This window comes from Balearica regulorum, chromosome 1 (assembly GCF_011004875.1).
Source record: "Balearica regulorum gibbericeps isolate bBalReg1 chromosome 1, bBalReg1.pri, whole genome shotgun sequence".
Classification (NCBI taxonomy): Eukaryota; Metazoa; Chordata; class Aves; order Gruiformes; family Gruidae; genus Balearica; species Balearica regulorum.
This window is the reverse complement of record NC_046184.1, coordinates 149,328,443-149,347,472: the sequence shown is the minus strand read 5'-3', so window position 1 is coordinate 149,347,472 and position 19,030 is coordinate 149,328,443. Positions and strand designations below refer to the sequence as shown.

The 19,030-nt window shown below is 43.2% G+C and overlaps 1 long non-coding RNA gene across 4 annotated transcripts in view; it reads left to right on the top strand.

The window, feature by feature from the left end:
• LOC142599125 (uncharacterized) overlaps positions 1-19,030 on the top strand; it is a 31,315-nt gene that overhangs the window by 1,147 nt on the left and 11,138 nt on the right. For all 4 annotated transcript variants that reach the window (XR_012832811.1, XR_012832815.1, XR_012832813.1 and 1 more), the window contains exon 2: positions 15,189-15,274. This is a non-coding gene — a long non-coding RNA (uncharacterized LOC142599125). The remainder of the gene's footprint in view (positions 1-15,188; positions 15,275-19,030) is intronic.

Sequence of the window (19,030 nt, the reverse complement as noted above, 5' to 3'; positions counted from 1 at the left end):
GGCAGAAAAAGGAGCTTTTGACTTGGTATGTCTCTCTGGTTCCCCCCCCCCCCCTTCCCCCTGCTCCTGAGGTTAATTTGCATTTGAGGTCTAATTCGTATTTCAAAATCCTGGCGTATGAGGACCGTATAGGAACAGGGCATTCATTTCTGTTTCTGAGGAGGAGACACTCCCGTACTCGTTCTTCTCTGTATAATTTCATTGTGTTCAAAAGTGACAAGGATTTACATCAGTTATTCTGCAATTTATTTTTTTCAAGAGTTGGATCAAATTGAAAGAAAAAAATAAAAGAGTCTTATTTTTTAAATTGCCGAGGGAGCAAATATCAGGCATTAAAAAAAGAGCGTACGTTATTAACAACGTTGCAAACTTTAAGGCACAGAATCTATATTCCTATAAATGTATTAATCTGCATTTCTTGGAGTTGGATTTCTAGCTCCTGAACATCTGATTTTGATGACAGTCAGAGAAAGTCGACTATACAAATACTGAGGTATATTTATAATTCCTTACATCTATTTACAGGTGATTTTACTGCTGTTTGCTACTCTTGCTCCAGCGCTTTGTAATGATTTCACTCCTGAAAGGCATTTCATAGGATTAGATGCTGCTTTACTCATTTACTGATTTTCAGCCTGCCCAGGTATAACTTCCATCCACATGTCTGGAAATAGTTATGTGGCCATGTGGACTTTATGGAAACATTATAAAAGATACATGGTCATATAAAAAGATTCTGGTTTATATCCACGGTTCTTTCAGTTCTTTGGCTGTGATGAAGAATCCGTCTACGTTTAGGCCTTTATAGGTGCTTTAAGGACTTCCTTCACATATTTTATTCATATATATAAAAAGAATTTTATTTATATATATAACGATTACATGAATGGCATATGTTGCATAATATGCATATGAGGCATTTTCAGTATTTCTACACGCACACAAATTTATTTTTCACAAATGTATATGTGTGCGTACGTGCTTGTTTATACACGTGTGTGATGAAATACATGCTGGAAGAGAAAACTACCCAAAATAACAAAACGTTCATAAAGGAAAAGCTGTTAAGGTAGTTCACTGGGAGTTTGCATCTGGTGTCTTGCAAAAGTCACTTAAGTTACAGACTTTACTGTAAATATCTACATACACCCCCATCTCAGCATAAAAATATTTGTGCATATATTTGTCCTTCTAGAACTAACTAAACAGGGGTATGAATTATGCCTAAAAAGATGCTACTGAGATAAAAAACTTATGAAATAGTAATGGAAAATGGAAGTTTATGTAACGCCAACAACTTTAGCATGATTCTTGGCATAAGCAATTTAGTGCAATTTCATTTATCTGAACCAGACTGATATTACAAAGTGAATTAATAGAACATTAGTACTGAAAAAAAGAAACACTTCTTCCTTTGAAATATGAAGTGCCACTAACTTGAGATGAAACCTGAAAGTCAGTGAATAATATATGGGAAATATTAATATTTTAAATGTATCATATTTAAAATTGCTGTGAACTTAAACAAGGTTTCATATCAAGAAAAAACAAGTAATTCATTTTAGGTTCCAATTTTATATGCAACGTTTTACAAATGAAGCAATTCACTAAAGAAGTGAAGTCAGGTATGTAAGCATATTTCGTTATTTTGCACATGAAATACAGTCATTATGGAATCCGAATTTAATTTGGGAAATGATAAAAAAGAACATTTGTTTTATTTTCTACCGCGCTGCAAGGAAAACAGTTTTAAGTAGCTGATTAATGAGATGAAATGAACTGATACGGCCCATAATACCTGCATGAGCTTTTATACCTTGTGAAACCGCACCACAACGGGACCTTTATAAAAAGTATAAAGTCAAGTAATGCAATCATATTTTAAATTTAGAATGGGAGTTGATACGATTCGGCTTGATGTTGTAAAAAGTGAGCCCTCTGGCACTTGGCATTACCTTATTTAAAAATTACTCCTGCAAGAAAAGTTAGTAAAAAGAGTGTAGCAGGGTTGAAACCCAGCACTAAAGCTCGGGGGCAAATTGCAGTGCCACCGTCTGCTTTGCTCTTGGTTTTAGTGGGGAGAGAGCGTAGTCCTCGGTCCTCTCCTTTGTACGAGGTCTATTGACTCTAGCGATTCACTGCCCTGCTCCCACGAGCAGGTACAGCTCAGCCTCTGGAAGCCAAACCTTGTGCTCCTCAAGATGGGCCAAATCCTGCTTGTCCCGTTCATAGAAGCCGCCTGGAGTTTTGTCGCATTGGAGGGAGCAGGATCTGGCCCTCAGTCCACTCCCTGGTGTATCTCCATTGGACCTCAATATCAACGGAGGGATTATTTTTGCATTTATTTGGTGTGGATGGAGTTGGGTCTGAGGGCCACATTGACCTTGCCCTTGTGCCTAAGCCATCGAAGGGTTAAATCCTACCCACTTTGGCTCTGGCGAATGAGGCCAGCAATAATTACAGTCGCTAAGTATGATACATAGGATACATATGACTGGGCATTTTGAACAGTTGGGCAAAAAAATGTGTCTTTGCGCCAGCGGAGAGTGCCGGATGCGTATGAGCTCAGAGAAAAGGGCAGTTGCATGTTTTGGGAAAGACTCAGGCTGTCACGAGGACTGTAGGCACTTAGGAACTGTCTTGTTGAAGGACAGCAAAAGCCTGGTTAGTCCGTAACCTGCTTCCCACCAGGAGCTAGTCCCAGGTGCCACGGCAGAAGGCAGAAGGTGGTGGTGGTGGTGGTGGGGACAGGACGCGCTTGTCGCCTGCCACGCAGCAGATCTCTTTCTGGCCACTTTTTGCCCAAAGCCCTGGGACGCTTGCTATACTTCCCCCAATTACCTCCCAGTAATTTCAGTAGCTCATGTTGTCATTACAGCTGCCCAGTTCCCTTCTGAAACTCACTACAGATATTTTAAATTCAGAATAACTGTGATGGAGGGAAAAAACCCCAAACACCTTTTTCTTTTTAAAGAGTTTTACCGTTTAATCACAATTTGTTTAAATATACATTTCTCTGCTGTGAAATAACCTTTTTCCACATTTATACCCATATGCACAATGCTAACTCGTAGCAGAAACAACATTTTAAAACACTGTGTCATGCTTATAGGATAATTATTAATCTTGTCAGAATAAAAAGCGTACTAAAAGTACTCCGTACAAAGGTTTGTGCCTTAACGTTTTTGAAAGTTTTTTTTTTAAGTAATCAGAGATGTCATAACAGAGGGAGAAACTATACGATATATAGCACATAGTAAAAGTATATGACTCCTACAGGACTATTTAGAAATATACAAAGATTATTTTTTCTCCTTTTGGTTAGCAGACTACTTGATGAAAAGGTATGTTTTTATTTTTATTCCTGCTTGTGTCTTACAGTTCTACGAAGACGATGCAAAACTACAAATGCAAAATTTTAGTAGCTATAAATGATATAAAAAACTAAGGAAGAGAAATGTTCATGATACGTATCTGGAGGGATAAATACACAATAATCATGCAATCTGATAGCAGAAAGAATAACTATTTGACAATAAAAACAACGCTAAATACAAACAGAATAATATTGTTCTAGTGAGAAATACAGCAAATAAAATGATACAAGAAAAAGACACTTTTGCAACTCTCTCTGTTTAGATCTTTTCCAGTTGAATGTTCATTTTTAATGTTTTGTGGCCATCGAGATACGGTTAGTGAACAAGTTAGTCAAAACTTTTCCCTCTTGGTTTTCACATCCCACATCTACAAATCCAAAAATGTAACCTGTAGCAACCCCACTTAACATTAGGAAGGTGGTTTTGCTGTTCATTGCTTGGGGTTTTCTTGAGATCTGATTTTATGTGCTCTTGATTTGTGTGCTAAAATTTCTGGGGCGTGTGAGCAATGTTTGTAGGATCATCTACTTACTTTGTGCAGGAGGCCCAGCTTTTTCAAACTGGGGGTTCGTACGGGCACAGGAAAGGGATACTGTAGGAAAGGGACTATTTTTCAAGGGCATCGGGCACTTACCCCTTCATTTGACTTCAGCGAAAATTGTGAAAACTCAGTATTTTTTTTTTAAAAAACAGCCACTTTTCTTTAGAAAGTCAAGGGTGGACATAAAAATCTGACTTCTGGTATCTCTGGCTGAACAAAAAAATGTGATGAAATGCCACCGCTGCGAATTTCTATTTTTATCTTTGTATAGGTTTAGCATCAGCCCTACGGATATAAAGCACAAAGCTACCTTTCCCCATGCGATAACTGTTTGCTTTGCCTTTTCCTTCAGAGAGGTAGGAGAAACGCTAAAACTGCTACCGCCCTGAAAAAACCAGACATCAATAATAGAAATTATTGTTCATTACTCAATTAGGAAAATAAGAAGTCTGGATTCTGCATAGAGTGAATTATGATTTTAAATGCTGATGTTTTGACTTTCTGAAATTAAGATCTTAGTACTAAACTCTTCCAGCTATTTCTCACTACTGTTAGGAAAGAATAAGATGCAAATTTGAAAGGCCCGTTAGAGGGACAGCTTTCTGTACCGTGACACGCCGAAACCCGAGGAAAGTACAGCAAACGTTTTGAGAGGCAGCCAGTGGCTGGGGAGAGGACAATATGCCGTAGACCCCTCTGTGCCGGTGAACCCCGCAGCGGGTCGCACGAACCTGGGGTTACAGGCTCCTCTTCAAAAGAGGAGAAGCAGGAGAACTGAAACCCATGACTGGTCAAAATCCCCTCAGTGCAGCGCCATCAATTTTGGGGATCAATTTTGGCCGGATGGTGTTGAGCAGAAAGTGGGAAAGGGGCCGAATCCAAAGCTCTGCGCACCCCTGGCGCCCATACTCAGGGGGATAATTTCTTTGTCTGCAAGTGGTGGGTGAAGCCATGACCCTCCTCCCGGCAAAACCGGGGACAAGCTGTCCCCCGGCAGGAGCTGGGGTCCCTGGGCGGGAGCGGTGCCCCTCTTTGTTGTGCCGAACCTGTGAGGATGGGGCTCCCCTCTGCATCCCGTCCCCGACTTCACTCTTTGGTTTCATATCTAATTGCGCTGCTAGGTTTTTTTATTTTATTTTAAATCCTGGCTTCATCTAGAAATGATTGGGCTGTGCTCAGCCCCGGCTGTCTTGATAGGTTCAAAATTCCTGGGAAACCTCAATACTGGCGGTTTTATAAACACAGTAAGCAAAGCATGCTGGAATATTAATGGGTGAAATACATTTTAAAGGGGCACCATCACTTTGTAATTTTGTCTGTTAAAATATATCGGCTAGGGGTAGTTTGGGGGAGTTGCAGCAAAGCCACAAGTGTTCTTTGCAATTTTAAGCTTCTGCGTTTTAATTGTTTCTTTTTTCTGCCACTGTGAAAGATCCCTGGAGACAATGGGGGCCGTGACACTGAGGAACAGGTTATCCTGGCTGTGCAGGGAGCGCCATAAAAACCACAAAATGGACACACCAAATAAAATACAACACCCCCACCTTCCCAGTTTCTCTAATTTCTAGCGTTTATAGTAGTTACGTTACATCAGCAGTGGGTAAAAAGGAAAAAAAAAAAGCAGATGGAAATGTGGTCCCTAAACTGACAGAGCCTCTTTAAATTTGCTTGAAGAACCATCTCAGGGGAAAAAAAAAAAAAAAAAAAAAAAAACATACTACACTGTTCTGGATTTTATTTGTTTAAATGCAAATTTATGGAGCTGGCCACACACCAAAAATTGGAGAGTTTGGTACTGCAGTTGCTTTTGGTGTATTTCTCAGCATTGTAATGGGCTACAGGGAGACAAAGGAGAATATGAATATATGGCAGTTGATACTTAGATTTGGGTGACGTTTTTGCTTGTTGTAACTGTCGTTTTTAAAAATCCATTTTCTTTCTATCATGCTATTGAATCATAGCAGATGTTGATGTAGAAAAGCTGGAATTATTTAATAACCAAAATGAGAAATGATTTTTGTGCTATGTTTCTCATTACTGACCTCTCGACTGATGAGCAATCCTGAGGTCCAGGCTGAACTCGGCCATAGGGTAGAGTGGACCATTAAAGAGTGAGTTGATAGACGGACCCCTTCCTCACCCCCCAAAACTGGTTGCTTTATAAAGCAGCAGAAAGCAAACCCTTTCACAGAGCATCGAAAAGCGAGCTCAAGCATGACGCTACTATCACACCTTTCACGGTATGTGTTTTTCAGGAGCCTGCCCCTGATTTTAGTCCAAAGGAGGTGCTTTTGGGAATTGCGTGTCCAGCTCCGGCGTTTGCCTGCTAAGGAAGAGGTATGCCCTTTGTCCCTCACCTGCAGATAGCCTGGATGCGTTTACTTTTCCGAGGCGAGCACTTCCCAGTGGGCTGCATTCAGAAAATGCTTTTCATAGCATTAGTACAGAACCAAGTTACAAAAGAATATTAATCTAATACATTCCAAAATTCAAATATGTGTGATTAATAAGCATTATTATCTATAAATAAGGCTCTAATGATACTTTGGCAGTGTTGTAAACACAAGAATCAGAAGCAATTATTGTCATTATTGTTCTGCAAGTACTTTCCATGAATACCAAATGGATATTACTGTCCAGCTCCTTGGCACATAGAAATCCTGTAAAGAAACAGTTGTCAGTCAGTAAGGTCTGGCCGGCTGCTGTTAACTACGTTTGTCTAAAATGCAGCATACCTAAAGACAAAGCCCGCAAGTTACTGAAAGCAAGACGATTGTTGATTTTAAAATTCTTCTTTGTCTTTTGCAACCCCCAAATGATGTTAAATAAAGCCTATGAGAAAGTTTTCACGTCCTGTGAGATGAACTGTTTGTGTGATGGCTGCGATTAAAAATGGAAACGGATTCTCCGCCAGAAAAACTGCCCTTCTTTGTGTGAAACCCACAAAGGTGAGAACGTCCCAGCTGAAAGGTGGTGTGAAAATAATGACAAAGACCTCCCCAGCCGTTAGAGGTAACCCACGGCTAGTTTTCAAGGACACGGGATGAAAGGAGCGCTCATCCCCATCACGTTTACCTCTCCCCAGTTTGCTCGGGTCCTGTAGACTTGAGTCACGGTGGTGGCCAGGTCCCACTCGCTGTGATACCCCCACTTGCCTGCCTTTGGCACTCTCACCTCCCTCACCAAACCTCACCGCTTTAGACAGCGCCAGCCAACAGCAGCATTTTGTGGTGGGTGTCATGTTGTTCTTCAGATGCCAGGGTGTCATCGCGAGCAGGAACAGTGTGGGTCTGACTCTCTGAATCTGCAGAAAGAAAAAGAAAAAGAAAAAAAAACCCACCAAACCCCAAACAGTAAGCTTTACTTTCCAAATGTGTTCAATTCTTCTTTCCTCCTCTTGATATTTGGGGCGTGCAGCACCCTATACCATGTGGTTTAACATTTTGTTCTCTATTTGTAGGTCAACATTTCCATGATTAAACTTCATCCTTTATTCAGCCTGTTCTGGCTAGGCTTTGCAGCACATGTGATATAAGCTGTTTTCACAGCTAGTAGGCCAAATCTTACTCTGGATAAGGGAGCCAAACATATGTGACTGAGTCAGACACTTAAATCAGCTCCCTGGTAAATGGGAGATAACTCCAGGTGCAGTGTTGAACACTGAGAACCAAAAAAGTGGGAAGGGTGGCCAACGTTCCTCCGTGTGGGAAAGGAGACATCCTATGCACACAGACAGTGAAATCATAGCCCTGCCCAAATTGCTCTCTCCCACATTTGCCTGAGGATACAGAGCCCTCGTCACTGAAGTCGCTGGGAGTCTTTCCATTGGCTTTGGTGGGCAGGGGATCAGGCTAGCCCAGGGTGGGCGCAGCTGGAGCCGGGCGTGGGACGGGCTTGCGCAGGAGAGGGGTGAGATGGGAGGAAGCAAGGTCCTTCCTGGAGACCCCACCTTGCACTTGCAGGGTGCATGAGGTGGTTCCTGGGGGGACATGGAGCACCCCGCTTACGGCACCACCTTTCTTTCACTCGCTCTTTCTTCATCGCCCTTATGTATCCAGCTCATTTACTGACGGAGACTGGTGACGCTTCTTTCCCCTGGTGGCAGGTATCAGTCTCTCTAACGTGGGGTTGGACTGGGTGACCTCTCCTCATAAATGAGTGGAACAATTGCTGGAAGTGCTGGCTGCCCGGAGTGAGCGTTACCCAAGCCAGTAATCCCCCGTGCAGAGGGCTGGCATTAAAGGACTCTCTGGCTGCATGGCCAGCAGCCCTCCTTCTCCTGTCCTTTGCCATCGCCTGGTAACTGCGGTAAGTAAAGGGAAGCCTACAGGGCTCACTAAGTGCAAACAGAAGAGCCAGATGAGCGCACGGGTGTCATATAATCCAGAGCTGCTGTGTCATTGCTGTGTGACGTTCCTACTTTCACCAGGGCTGGACTGGTCCTGGCTGTTGAGCTGCTACGCAGCAAGTACTAGGGTTGACTAGAGTGAATAGCAAAGGAGAGCTCCTGCAGCAAGTCCAGGGAGGACATGTTTTCCTAAAATCGACAAGGCTGTGCCTATAATGTTGCTGAGAGAGGTCTGAACTTCGTCTATTACTTGGTGATGAACTGCATCATCATGCAAGGGAGCTGGCAATGAACTGTTTCCCTCAGGGACAGGTCCTTTCAGAGCTCCACTTGGGGTGACTCTGTTAGCTAAAGGAAATACTAGGAACGTAGATAGCAGGACTTTCAGTGACTTTTGCTTTTATCTTTTTTTATGGCACTCATCCTTTAGCTTTTGTGCATTTGCTTTGATTTTTTCAATAGCTTTGTTCATTTAGAAAAAACATCTCCTGCCCAAAACTACATCTACTTGCTAGATCTTCAGCGGATAAGCTCAAATAATGAATATTGTGGTTGTGCGAGCACTGCGTTACCAGCTGTTTAGAAATTCCTGTCCTGGTAACACACATGGTGTTGCGTAGGAATCAAGCAGATGCACTACTCCAAGGCTTTAAGGATCAGCCCCATGGTTGGGCAAATCCCTGGGCATGCATGTGGGCATCTGATTGACTTCCCTACCATTGTTTTGGGAAGGAAAGCGTGCTGGCTACAGCAAGAAAGTTGCTGAAGACTTCATAGAGGACATGTGACTTCAGTGCTCACCATGAGGTTAGGGGACGCTGTCCTGAAGTGAGACACAGAAGCAGGTGATCTGGTCTGGTGTGCCTGGGGACAGGAAACGGTGCAAGGCAGAGGGAGGATGAATCGCACGCTCCTGGAAAGCAACAGGGAGAGAGTACCACGGTTCTGCCCTCGCTGGTGTGAAAGCTAATCGAGAATATGCTGGAATAAATCCATATGTGCTTCAAAGACACATCGGTGTCAAATTAGTGGAAAGGAGAGGGGGAATTCAGGCCAGTAAGATCTGCCGATAGTGTCAAGTGGCCTCCCTGTCCCTGGGTCTGCCTTTTGGAAACACACACTGCACTTTGGTTTCACTTTTAAAAGCGTGAGCTAAATCGTGATGCTTAAAGAAAGCAAGAGGAGTGGAAGAAGGTGGGAAAGTCCTGCGATCAGGGTGCAATAGGATCGCACCATGTTACGGTGGCGTGAAGTTTAGGAAAAGCAAATAAGCTTTTTTCTCTGCAGTTATTTAGACAAAGGAAGTTAAGTCACCATTTTCTTATGCTTAAATAACAGTCTCCCTCTTCCACGGTGTAAAAGATCTCAGGACCACACAGGAATGAATTAAGACCATGGTACCAGATGTAATTTCAAGTTAATGAAGAGACAGGGTATTTCGCATTATCTTTTATCCTGCTTCTGATTGTCTTTTTTTGGGGTTGATACTACTGTAAGTAAATACATTTGTCTTTTGTTTCATTTTCCCCTTGTGACCTATTTCATTTAATTAGAAGGAAATCTGTAATAGGAAATGAGTAGCATCACACTGGGCTCCATCCAAAGCCTGTGAAATAATCAGGAATCTTTCCCGGGCTTTTCACGAGCACTGGATCAGGCCCAGCAGAAAAGAAGGGCTATTTCCACCTTATCTGGAAGAATGTGTGCTGCCAGCGTAAAAATATTACAGTCCTCGTTTTAAGATCTGGCCCAGATCCTAGGGAAGGATTTTGCTACTGCATATGCCTCTCTGTGCCACATGTTTCACATCTGCGGCAGCACGTTAAAGGATAAAGGTTCCTAAAACCTTAACTCTGAATATACATATAAAAAGAAGATCCAAATTAAGGAAAAGATAAAAGATATTGATGGAAGTACAGGAGATGCTCTTTAACATGCATATTATTGACTCAATAGATTGTTACGGCTTCAGAGCTATTAGGGTCTGCTGTGTCAATGTGTACTTAGGGACTGTTTAATATGCAGATGGTTGACATGACAGACCGAAGCCATTACAGTCTATCATGTCAGGGGGGATACACGAATACGCACTTTGCCAACACTGTAAAAAGTCCCTTTAAAATACAGTTGCTGTGCATACTTAGCTGCTTTTTAAAATAATTTAATATGTTCCGTTATTCGGATGCCCAGAGACTACAGAGCCTGGATTTATCAGCAACAAAATTTATTTCCAAATTAAGCCGTTTTCCATGTGGAATGTGCAGTCGGGAGGACAGGGTGTAATCTCAGATACGCAGCTCCTATCAAATCTTGTAAAATTAGCTCCTGCACTTGTGCATGTGTAGAAGAGATCAGAATCTATCTGTCGGCATGTGTCTTTTTGAAGAATATAGTTTTGTCTTTTTGAGGGGTAAGGGAGAATGTCTTCTCTTTTTTTTATTCAAATAATCTTCAGTAGCAATTAAATAGCTTATGCTACCTAAGAGATCAGTTATTACAAGATAAGCAGCATGACAGTTTGGAAAAACTGAATAAGTCTTTGATTATTTACTAAGTTTTGATATCTCCTATTTGCCTCAAAATGCTAAAAAGTGAAGTATAAGATACAAACATGAAAGGCTCATTTGATCATCATAAGGAAAGGAATCAGTAGTTTTGCTTTTCTTTTCCTCAACAACTTATTTTTTATTAAAATAGCAAAGCCAAGTGTTGTGTTTAATAAGATATATTTTTTTCATTTGAATATCAAATGGAAAAATACAATTAAAATATTTCTGCTTTCACATTAGTCGTAGGCTATATTTCAGCAACGCATATATCTAAGAAGCTCAGCATACACATTTGGTATATATTAGATGCTTCTAACAGATGCCCAGACCTCTTCCCCTGATTTTTAATGTTCTTTTTTATGGCAGCGATCCAGGGACATTTTAATTTGCAAGCCTGTGAACTTGGAAATAATACTTGTAGTGGGGCATTACATCTAGTCCATTCCCTCTAAGTTTATTGTCATGTGTCGCCTAGCTCCGATTTTACCTGATTTGCTGGACTGAAGTGCACCGTGCAACTCCAGCACAAAATTCAGAGAGCAAAAGCACTCTGCCTTGCGAATAATAGTAACTGTGCAACATTACAAAGGCTTTCCTCTTATCTGCGGGACAGCTGGGGGGGGGCAAATCTTGCAAAGGAGAAGCGCGTTTTCAGGCAACGGTGATGGCTGATTTTCTGGCGGCTCCTTTTACCGCCTGGTGCCAACAGGGAGACCATCATCGGGGCAGTCGGGGTGCGGTGGCGATGGGCAGGGCAGGTGCCAGGAGGTAAAAAAGCGCGGAGGGGACATTTCCCATAACCCGTCACACCCGTGCTCCTGGGTCTTCTGTGAGATTTCTGCAGCAACACAGGAAAGACAAAAAAAGGAGTCCAGGAAAGCCCAGGAGGTGGCTGCTTCTTACGCCTGAATGAATTCACCCTGCGCTCCAGGGGAGGTCCCTGGCGGGAGATGCCTCTCCCTGTGCTCAGCTACCTCTGCAACACGCGTGAACCAAGCAGCAGGAGCCTAAACCACAGGAAAACATATCGTAGCCTCAAGCAGCATCAGTGCTGGGGGGAAAGGTGTGCTTCGCTTCCTCCTCGGCCCTGGGAAGGTGGGTGCATCCCTGGGCTTGCCTCCTGGCAGTGGGTGGTGACCCCACACCCCTTCCCGCTCCACCTCTGGCCATCCGGGCTGGCAGGGAGGGGGGGCACATCTGGCTCTCCGGGGCTCTGCCCTTCTCCTTCCCTGGGGCAGTCCTGGGAGCTCCACGTCGCTCTCTGCGTACCCATGTGCGGGGAAACACGCTGAAACAGGCACGTATGAGGGTGCGACGCGGGGTGCTGCGTTACCTGGTGCTAATCAATAAAGCGAAAATGTAGCTTTTTGACAGCGCTTGTAATTTTGACTATTGCAATGGTGTGCCGTTTCTTTGAATGCAGTACACTTCTGTGCTCCATTAAAGCATGGCTGGCATCGCTTTCAACTACTCACAAATGCTGAGATGTTGAAAAATGTAACATTTACAAAAGATACATCTGGTGTATATTTACAAGGCTCAGGAATCATTTAAATGGTGCCCGTGCCATCACCATATTAGGAGAAAAGTTAGTCCCAGCCTCCTATGTGGAATCAGAAGTCAAATGTGTGCTGGTTGAAATTCCACTGATATGATATAGTATTTTTGGATATTAAACATGAACATACCATACCAGGTGTAATACCCAAACGCGTGTGATAATTGCCTATAGGCACCTGTTTCAAACTACATGGTCAGAAGAGGATTATGGGTTTTGAGGGACAAATGCTTCATTTTTTTTATTGAAGAAGAACCTTTGGCTTCTCATTGTGAGAGGTCGTCATATTTTTTCCTATTCTTCAATGAGAATTGTAACACCTACTTAGGAATCGAGGGAAAAGATGTTGAACAGCTTCTTTTATATCACATAAGATGTTGAGGGCAAAAAAGTGTTTGTCTCCTCCTGCCAGTGCAATACCCCTTAAGCGACATTTGAAAACTATTTTTTAATTAGTGTGATGGGTCGTGTTTTCACCATGCTAAGGCAGGAAATTCAGGGTAAACCAGATACTCTCTTTCTCAGTCACACAAACATGAATTAAGCATGTAGCATCAGACTTAATTTCAATTTCTAGGTCTGTAATTGAATCTAGCTCAATGTGAACCTTTTTTTTCTGCACCATCACATTGATATCTGGATGTTAGTGACATTATTTAAAGCAACAAATCAACCTATAGGACTGTGTTCCGCTATACTTTCTTTATGTCATTTGACAGTAAATGGAATAAAAAAAATTTACTTTTCTCTAGGGGCAGATTTGTTAAAGGGTTTTCATCTTTTGTCAAGATATTTAATATTGGAATGTTACAAAAAAAAATGCACAGTTTGTACAAGTGCAGATTTCTGCATGCACAGTTTGCTAATTTGGATGAACGCACTTAGGCTTAACACAGGCAAATGAGGGAGGAAAGATAATTTTTGCATATAACCTTCCGAGTCAAGTGTGAGTCCCTGGACTGGAAGGGAAGCAGGTATCCACTGTTGGGACTGAAGGCTGTCCTTCTGGATCACCCCATACATAGGTTTCAGTTCACGCATGCCAATGAGAACAAATCCTAACAATGAGCTGTTGAGTGATGCCACCAGAAATGAATGTTTCTGAAAGCTTTGGGGTTTTGGAGAAATCAGCTGAAGCCAACTCCGTGCCACTCACCACTGCTGATTAACCGAAGGAGGGTGAGATTTTGGCAAAAGCCTCCCACGTAGCGGACAATTTTGAACACACCTTTGTTTTCCAACGGGCTGACTCAAGCTGATATGGGACTATAGAATTAAGTCAAAATACCCAACCTTATTATTTCCTCAGAGGGGTTCACTACAGAACAACCTATCCAAAATTATTAGCGCTCCTAGTAATTATTATTATTAATCCCTGTTGGTAAGCCTGTCCCTCCATCACGACAGCAATCACGTGCTGGGATGTCTACTGCTCAGGCCTTTGGAAGCGGATGATTATTTAATTGATAGATTGTAAAGATGGGCTGACCTATTGCCTTTTCGTGTTTTGCTTTGCTTCAGTTGCCTGGACTCTCGCAGCTCCTTAGTAGGTTTTCTGATCCATCATGTCAGGCTGGCAGCTGTGCCTCTGCACTCTGCCTGCCTGCCCACCGTGAGCCAGATTTCGATCTCAGACACGTGGCGCTCCCTCCTCCCTCGCTGTTCTCTCACCGGAGAGCTGATTTTGCCCGCACCTCTATTAAACGGCTTGATTTTAACCGGAACAACTGTTTTCTCCCACGGGTCCTCTCAATCCAGGGCAGTAGGTGTGCAAGGACGGAGGAGGGCACATTCCCAGATGTCCCTAGGTGTGTGCTGCGCATCCAAGATCAGGCTCCCGCCTGACATCCGCGGGCTGAGCCCCACACCCACCCGGGGAAATGGTCCCGCTCAGCACCGTGGCCATTTTCATTCGGAGATATTTCCCCCATGCTGTGTAACTTCTGCCCTTACTGTGGACTCCCCGCTTCTCTCAAGCTTAATTTCTCTGTGGCATGCAGGCCTGCTAAGGGCAGCGTCTCAAACGAATAAATGCCATTTTACATTGGTCCACCGGGAAAATTGTCCTCGGAGGTTTCTGTCCCCTCCCCAACACTAGGGCAAAATGATTGGAAAATGGTTGATTTTTTTTTTTTATAAGCAAATTTTCAAGAAGGAACAGATTTTTTACTGCCAAGCTGTATAATAGGTGTTTTTGAGAGGTCGTTAACTTCAACAGTATAGTCAAAAACAGTGTTACACCCCACACTGCATCCTTCGTTAAGCAATTAAGTTACTGATAGGCTTTTACATTTATTTACCTTGATGGAAAGATATGTTTACTCAACCTGCGTACAAATCAACATGAGGAGGTGGAAGTTCAGAGTAAATTTGACTAATGATGCTGTGTTTTCATCCTTAAAAGAAAGAAAAAAAAGCCTCCCTGCTTTTGATGCTATTTTATCTTCATTGGAAGGGATCCGAAATGATCCCAACTGTCATGTGAGCGCTCAGTTAGGCTCAGATCCTCTTTGATTGCAGCTGAACATCTCTCTCCGTTGGCTCATATCTTCCCTTATATGAATACAGCGTACAGCACTTCAGGTTGTTATTGAACAGCGCTTTAACTCTGCCTCTGTGGATACTCTCACGATTATATCTTTAAGCAAAATACGGGCTGCGGCCACCTTTGCCCAGGGAGATGTTAATGCGGCCACATCGCTGGTGTGAAGGAAGAATTTCCTCTCGGTTTCAGAATAACTTCTAAAGTACAAACCTGACTGGTACAAGTCATATTTCTTTGAGTGAACCTTAATTATCTCTCCTTTTCTTTCAGGCCCACTCTGTTCTCCAATCTTGTTACGTGGATTTCTCTCTCTCCAAGTAATTCCTCAGCATCCCCTTGAATGGCATCTACCGCACGTGAGCATCCTCCACTGTCTCTAAGATACTTTTGTTGTTTTTTCTTTTTTGAACATTTGTTTTTTTGAGATGACATTGATAGACGTGAGGCCTAAGTCTGGAGATGTTCTGTGGGTAGAGCTCACATTTATTTCAGTATGTCGAGCAGTTTTAGGATCTGATCCATATTGAAGACTAGCACGGTGTAACGAGGCCCGGGCATATAAAACAATATGTATTCTAACACAGCTCACTCAAAACAAATATGTTCCCTTCTCTTTGGCTGGTGTAAACAAACAATATCTCCATTGTGTTCGGCACGGCTCTGCTGCTCCGCCGCCTCGCACACGGCGAGAGCTTGGCTTCCCACTTCAGCAAACGGCGTCTCCATCCTGCGACACGGGGCTTCCCACCGCGTGCCCAGGCAACCCTGTGACTGGGGACGCCGGTCCTAAAAGCTGACCTTCGGCGCGGTGCTAAGTCCTGAGTGCTTTATGGGGAGAACTTCCCTCGCTGCAGATATACTAAAAGGGGCTCCTCTTTCTGAGTCCCCTGCTCCGCAGGCAGGCGAAGCTGGCTCTGGGTTGCGGGCTGGGAAAGCAGAGGACGGGTGTAATAGTTGTCGCAAGATAATCTCGCTCTGACCCGCAAAAATCTTCTCCTCTCTTATCTAAATTTCCTTGCGATAAAAGCCGCCAGCCGCGTGACAAATTCGTGATGACTCGAGGTGGAAACATTAGCAGGGGCGAGTTCAAAACTCACGTGCGAGATTCAGTGCCTGCGTGAAGTGCAGGGAGTTTGAACCCAGGTGTTCCTCCTGCCACCGAACTCAGACTTTGATGCCGTTCTGCAAAACCCTTACACTCTCCTGTAACTTGTGCTGGAAGCGGAGTGAACTGTTTTGGCGCTGAAATGATTTCATTGTTAAGCTAAGTGTTACACAGATGGCATTCTTAAATGTAAAACTCTTTTTATGATTCTTTCGATTTCATATTTATTTCATTAGATCATTATTTATGTTAAAGAGACACCATTAATATGAAACGTGCTCAGCTTGAAAGAAAATGTTGAGAGGAGTTTCAGGTATCTGATCCTCAATCCTTTAGTTTTTGTGTTTCGCATTTTCCTATTTAAAATGTTTTTTTGTGTCTCTAGGTGCTATGTGACAGATCCACACAAACAACAGAGGGGAAAGAGCCTCACTTAACTGATTAGAGGAGAGAAGCGGTGAAAGGGAATATGCACAAAGTGCTGCCAAGTTCACAGAGCAAAGGAAAAGATAAAAAATAGAATCATGTCATCAACCTTTTTTTAAAATTTTATTTAAAGTAATACCAGGTATTTCTTGTAGTAGCAGCAGGGAAACAATTTTCAGACAAAAATATGATTTCTTAATCAAGGGTCTCTAATTCAAAATATATTTATTTAATAAACAGTAATTATGATAGCTGCAACTACTCATTCATATCAATAATTCATTCAGAAGTAAACTATATCAACATATTAGCATTTATTTTTCCATTTAATAGGCTGTGATTTAAAATAAATGTAAATCGTCATAATCATTCAGCTCCATATGCTGGGAAAGGAAAAGTCACCTTAAACCAGATGCATATTGTGAAAAAAAAAAAAAAAAAGGGGGAAGACAAGTTGTTCTAAAGAAACAGCATATGGGGACAGATTTTAAGCTGGGGTAAAGATGCTCTGCTTTGTAGATGTCAACATAGTGAGGCTGAGTTACGCCAGACGAGATACTGGTCAGTAATTTTGAAGAACTGGATGTTTTACAGGGTTTTCCACCAAGTCATATACTGATTTCTTTTTATCAAGAAAAGAGCTAAATATGATTTCTTCCAGTTTTAATCAGGAAAAGGCAATCAATGTGATCAAGAAATTTGAGGCTTTTTACTTGTAGAGACGAGAGGCTGTTTACCTGAGTGGTAGGTTGGCTCTGCACGTGTATGTGCTTGTGTGCGTGGAGCTGTATTTATTTTTTTTCCTGTTGCTAGTTAATTAGCCAAACCCTCTCCTAACTTGTATCCCTAACTACCCACCTCGTTTTGTCAGCTGACAGCTCTTTTTAAGCTCCCTAACCCATCAGCACTCCCACAGCAAGCTCTGTTGAAAATCTTTCTTTCTGTCCCCTGCCTGAGGTCCAGAGAGCAGCATTTGGAGGCTGCGGAGCATGGTTGCACTTGTTAGAAAAATCCCTTTTTTTGCTTTGGGCATACGGAAAGACTGATAAAGGACTCGAGCCCTGGTGACCACGTGCTACTGCTGCTAGAGCATCTCAAGCACTTGGTGCAGATCTCGTCTCGCAGCTTTTTCTGCTGCTTTTGCTTTCAGTAGGTGAGGTCAGAGCCGGTGATGGGGAGCAGGGTGTCACTGTGCTTGCCCATTCTGCTCCCACGTCCGAGCTGGCGCTGATGGCACACCTTTCAGGCCTCATCACAGCCATAAGGTCTTCTTGTCCTCTGATGAGCTCAGCAAAGCCCTTTTCCTCCCTCAGACAGAGCGCCCTGTGTTCTGGCCGGGAAAATAAGGCCGCACACCCCTTCTTCCCCCGAGCTCACACCCCTTCTTCCCCCGAGCTCGTGCAGCGATGCTTTCAGGGGACATCTCGAGGTGGTGGCTGCAGCCACAGTGCTGTGAGCACGGCGTGGGTGAACCCTGCAAAAGGTGTTTTCACAGCCTCACACGTGAGTTTTGCCACCCGTGGAGTTATCGTGTTACTCTTCAAGGCTGCCGGTGCTGTCCCAGCGGTGGCTGCCCTGCACGTGTAGCCTCTGGTGCACGGGGACGTACGGCCACAGGGCAGGCGAGTTAAGGCGATACCTGACTTTTGGTTTTTCCGGTCTCTGCCATGCTCTGTGCGCTGTTAAAATTCCTCCAACAGTTTTTAAGGGGAAAAGTGAGGCATGTTGTTCAATTTACCCTATCCTAATAGAGAGGAGCCATGCTTTTTCCACAAGTTATTGCATTATTCCTCTCTCTGGTGTGGCTCTGATTTAGTGCTGGATGAAGCTCAAAAGGAGGATTAGTGTAGATATACTCCCATATGCTTGGATGCATTTCTGAACTCTGTCTGTACCATCCTCACTGCTTTTGATGGAAAAAGCTGGGCTATAAACCTGATGAGAACAGGCTTCCATGCAAGATGTTTAGTATTTCCTGCTTCCACTTGGGCCAGGAATACGGCACATCCAGCCCCTTTTGGCCCTGCAGCTCTCGGTCACGGGCTTGCCTGAAATTCAGAAAATAACAGTGGCAGAAAATGAATAGGGGAATAAAAGGAAGTTGATTTTTCTCTACTTTAATAAAGGCTAGATTAGGGTTTAGTTCCGGCTTTGGCTGAAACTTTGCTGGGGGATGGGCACAGGTAGAATGTTTTTATTTTAATGGAATTGGTTCATCCATCTTTTAGATGGTCGCACTGGAGTGCGAGTCCATTTTTATGGTCCTGAGTAAAAGGACCTGTGCTGCTGGGAAAATTAGGGCTGGCTGTAAAACCCCGACTGTATTGTATTCAAGCAACTTGGGAGCACAAGAAGAGAGAAAGAACAAAAAGAGGGAGAGAGGGAGAGAGAGGAGGTTTCCCAAAAATATGCTGCTACAGAGAGTCGTGCTGCTCCTTGGTGTCACACGTGGGGGCTTCGCTATACCTAATACCTAGTCATTTTTCTAGCTGGTAATCAAATCGTTAAATGGTCAAACACCAAGCCACATTGAACTTGATCCTAGAAATGCTGTTTTACTGCCATTTGGGGGCTTTCTTCT